Source organism: Pyrus communis, chromosome 5 (assembly GCF_963583255.1).
Source record: "Pyrus communis chromosome 5, drPyrComm1.1, whole genome shotgun sequence".
NCBI lineage: Eukaryota > Viridiplantae > Streptophyta > Magnoliopsida > Rosales > Rosaceae > Pyrus > Pyrus communis.
The window spans coordinates 17,313,048-17,318,309 of record NC_084807.1 but is presented as its reverse complement, the minus strand read 5'-3'; positions in this window follow the sequence as shown (position 1 = coordinate 17,318,309).

Sequence of the window (5,262 nt, the reverse complement as noted above, 5' to 3'; positions counted from 1 at the left end):
CTCGTTAAGGCCTTGGAGGGTGATGTAGCCGACATGATCATCGTAATAGCGAGCCTGAATCATGTTGGTTTCAAATGGCTGGTTATCGGCTGGGTGGACCACGACCGATTTGCCATCCCAAAAGATGAGGACTTGGTAGAGTGATGACGGAATGCAACTGGTTTGGTGGATCCAGTCGCGACCAAGTAATGCGTTATAATCGGTCTTGGAATCAATGACAAAGAAAGCCGTCATGTGTTGACGACCGGCAATGCTAACTTCCAACGGGAGTACTCCTTTGGTCTGAGACTTATCACCAACGAAGCTGCTCATAGTGATCCCTGACGGAATGAGTTCACTATCAGAACGGCGTAAAGCCTTCATGACGGAGATTGGCATAATGTTGACTGTGGCACCACAGTCGACGAACACCTTAGAAATGGGAAATCCTTCGATGTGAGCCGTGACATACAACGGCTTCAGGTGTTGGAGATTAACCGAGGGGGAGCGGGGAAATAGCTCGGCCAAAGCTGTCTTAAGGTTGTCCCCGCTTCGGTGTTCTCTATCGTCGTCGTTTGCGACGAAGTCTACTTGTGTTGCTTCCTCGGCAACTACATCTCCGTCCAAGAAATTCGATTGGTGGGTACTCGGTTGGAATTCAGCTGGTAGGACGTGGACCATACTGATCTCCATATGTTCGAGGACCGAGGGGCCCATTGGATCGTGGTCGTCGTCTTCTGCAGAACTGATCCCCGTAGCAGTCGACGGAACATCCTCGATCAAACTTTTAAGTTCCTCGGTAAGAACCGGTATCTGAGACATGAGAACCAAATCGAGTGCGGGTGGGCTATTTCCCTCGACGATGTTGACTGCCGAAGATTTATGTTGATCCTTTGTTACACGGGCTCGTTCTTCATAAGCAATACGGGCGTTCCTCGTGTCTAGATATGTATCCAACCGTGCTATCCGTTTTTCCTCGTCGGCCGTGAGGCCGAAGAGCGATATAGCCGAGAAAACTTCGAAATGATAACGCAAATGCTGGAGGTCTTCAAGCGAAAAGGGTAATTCGGCGGCGTCGATGTCTGTATAGGGATCGACCTCAAAACCAAGGACTCGAGCTTCCCGTATATGTTGGAACCTGGCTTTAATTGCTGGGTCGGAAGTTTTCTGGATAATTTGCTCGGCATCAGGGCAAGTTAGAGCTAAGTCGAGGGCTTCCTGACATGCCTTGGGGAGTCCGTACAAGTCATTTGCGGAATATTTCTTATGAAACTCTCGCATGTATCCCAGGGATTCACCGAGGAATGGAGGGTGTAAGTTGCGCTGTATTTTGATAAACGGCTCGCGCGGTGGTAACGGAGAAAGTTTCCTTTCGGCCTCTTGTCTAAAGTACTCTAGACGAGCTCTCATTTCCCCAGGCCGGAGAAGGATCTTGATACGTTTCTCAGCCTCCTCAATGGTGGTTTCGAAACCGGCAGCTGCTACTTTCTTCCCTTCGGCCAACTCGGTCATGATAGTCGGGGTTGGCCGTTCGCTGATGTTGTCCACGGCCTTTTTTGATTGCCACTGGTTGGAAGGGCTGGCCTGCGCTTCTCGTCGCCGAGCCATGCAATCTATCCGTTGACGACGACGTTTTTGGGATTTGGACAGCGCCGTATATAAGCCAGTCGGAGAATTGTAACTGTACCAGCGTTGATCCGATGTCCTGGGTGGTTTGAAAGTTTTGCGATTGGCTGGTGAGCCCGAACTGTTGGGATTGCGCGAGTAATAATCCTCATCGTAGAACGGTGCGTCAAAATCAAGACGCCGCCTGACCGAGGTCTGATCTGTCGGCTGTACTTGTGGGCCGAGTCGGTCAAACACTTGACGTCGTGGACCTAATCCCTTCGATGATGTTGTAGGGGCCGTGGGTGGTGTTGAAAATGTCTTCTTCCCAGTTTCAACTGGTGTTTTACAATGGTCACATAAAACCTTTGATTCATGAGTTTCGTCGGCACTTGACCTCGTCACAGGCTCATCGGCGGGTGGCCCCGATTGTTCCGTTGGTGGTGCATTTGAGAAAATATCAAGCTGTAGTCTTGTGCGACCATTCCATTTACGGACATGTTGGACCGGGACGTATTTGTCCTTCCCCTTGTTTTTAGGAAGGTGAGCATCCACCATACCAATCGTTGTTGAAGAGAAAGGGTTAACGTCGACCGCCATCTTTTCCGGAAATTTCAACTTTCCTTTTTCGATCCAACTTTGAATTGTGTCCCGGAACACAACACAATTATTGGTTGCATGCTTATTAGAATTATGATACTTGCAGTATATCTTTCCTTTTAATTCATCGGCCTTAGGGATAGTATGTCCCGGCCGAAGCTTGATGATTTTTGCTGCCAATAATTGATCGAAAATTGCATCAGCTTTGGTGATATCAAAAGTGTATACTTTTGAGGACTTACTCGTTTCTTCGACGGCCAAACGAGTTTTGGCGTCTTTGGTATTTACTTGCGCCAAAGCCTTGCAAACATAGGGTTTGTCTATTACTATCTCGGCCGCATCCACACTAGCATACTGAGGGTCTTCACTTTCGGCCGATGCATAGCTAACCGTGGGGTTCTTATACAACGTCCCTCGGGATGGTGACTTTGATATATTTTCTTCTCGGAGCAAATAATCATATTGCTCGACGTGTTGAGCAAGTTCGTACATATCTCGAATATTTGCCCCCAGAAACTTCTTTTTGTACTCCACGTCTAATCCGTTGAGGGCGATCCTGACGAATTCCACTTCGGGGAGTGGCACTCGGCACCAATTCCTGGCCGATTTAAACCTTGTTAGGTATTCCATTGGAGATTCATCAGATGCTTGAGCCATCCTGGCCAACGATGATACGGACATCTCCATCCCTGGCCGATATAATTGTTCATGGAACTTTTCGACTAACTCTTCCCAACTCTACACGGAGTTGGGTGGAAGATTAATGTACCAGGAGAAAGCTGATCCTGTCAGTGAAAAGTTAAACAGCCGTAGTTTGTAGAAATCACTATTGACGTCCCCACACTGCGCTGTGAACCGAGCCACATGTTCTAGTGAGGATAAAGATGATTCCCCGGCGAAGAGGCTGAAATCAGGGATCTTAAATCCTCGTGGGTATTCAAACCTTTCCACATAAGCCGGGTATGAGTGAATGAATTTTGGAAACTTCGGCCCTTTCTTTAGGGCCGAATCAATCATTCTCTGGACTTCGGTCACGTTTATGGAAGCGGCTTCTTCTCCCTGGCTTGGTCCCTCGGATCTATTTCCTGGTCCTCTTCTTTTTAAGGGGACTGGTTGCGGCCGAGCGGACCCTCTCTCAGCTGGTATGGGCACATTCGTCGGGAGCTGCCGAGGTTGGCCGACCTGGCCATCTTCGAAGGCTTTACTAACCAGTAGTTCAAACATTCTGGTTTGTGTATCGTTGTTACTACGTATTGCGTCTAGCAAATCATTCATCTTCTGACCAATCGACTGCTCGACCTGACGATATTGTTCATCTAGTCGTCTCCGAAGGAATGTCCTAGTTGGTGGATCAGAACCTTCCCCACCATCGTCATCACAATCTTCCACAATCCCTTCCATAAACATTCCAGCTGTTTGATTCGGGACTGCTGGGTTGTAAGGTTGCCCGCCGAGACAGACTTCATTCTCTCGGCGTGTTACACTTGTGGCCTCGGGCGGCGCAACTATGATCGGATTTTTTGTAGAGTGCAAATCCTGCCCAAGGCCTTGCACTGGCAAGTCAGTCGTTGACTTTCCCATGGTTGTTTTCTGCTTCGTAGACCGTGTCTCAATGGTCATGAACTCCGAAGGTTTAGCATAAAGGTCCCACCGGGCGTGCCAAAATGTTGACCCTAAAAATTACAAAACCTACGTGGCGCGCAGGCCGAGTAACTAATAAGCTAACTACGTCCTTCGGTCGAATGCGGGGCATGCCAACTTGTCGGCCGAGCTTGGCCGAGGAGTAAAATTTGTTGATGTAGCTTTGAGCGCGTTGTTGACTTCTCTATCTTGCGATTGCGACCGAGGAAGGAACACTCTCGGTCTCTGAGTTCTACAGCCTGAAGACAAGGCTGCTAATTCTGCGGAGTTCACAAGTCGTCCGAGCCCGATTCGGTCACTGTGATTATATTCGTAAGAGTATAAGCACGTCGAATCGAGACCAAACTATATGGGCACAGGTACTCAAACGTGATGTATGTCTTGATGGTGAACGTAGTTCGGCCGTCGGAATGCCGAACCCTGAAACTCACTTACGAGTATCCAATCATAAAACCGCTCGGCGTCCAGTACGCCGAGTAATGCAATTTGTAACACCTGACTATGCCGAGAAGGCTAGTAAGGTGACCTCTGCCAACAAAGGTTCGAAAACCCTTCTCGACCGAGACTTAGATAGGTAACCGGTCGACCTCGACGCAATGCTGTTTATCCAAACTGAAGGTGCTTCTTGGTCGGCTGATTCTGCGGCAACAGTGCTATTTATCCAAACTGAAGATGCTCGCCGGGTGCTTCCACAGTGCTGTTTATCCAAACTGAAGGTGTGTCGGCAGGAAAAGAAAAGGAAAAATCTCAAGGTGTTTGAGAGGTTTTGCGCAGGGCAATTGTATGCTGATTTTTGAAGGGCCTTTCCGTTGCATGATTTCTTGTATTTATAGTGCCCCATTCCTTGAAACCAATTCTGATTTGGATTGGGAGTCCTTGTCCCATTTCGACTCTAACTCGAACAAACCTACTCCCACTGGGATTCTGAATTTTCCTCTTTTCGGGACTCCATTCCTTGACGGTCGAGCATCCTGGTTGCACTAGGACTTCCTCGACCCTTTTCTATTCACCCGGACTACTTGGGATAAGATTTGGCCGACCCTGCCAGCTTGCCCGGGAGTTATTATTCGGCCCATAGTATTTATCATCACCTTGGGCCAAGCACATCCTGCCGCTCGGCCCAACAATAATATTTTGGGCCCAAACAAGTACAAAATAAAATTAATAATAAAAATCAAATTTATCAATAGACTCACATACCATAATTAAACCCCTAGCATCACCCTTTGTTTATCCTATGTTTATTCCGATTAAGATCCTAATAGCTCTGATAGAGAAAAACAAGTTTTTATACTAATGGATGGTGATTTTGAAGTTTTTAATCCTCCAATTAAGATATGACTCGATTTATAGATATTTTGTTTGTTTGCTTCTTCATTGGATTAAATTTCATACTTTTTATAATTGTATTTGTTTTTCTCTACCGTATGTATGCGT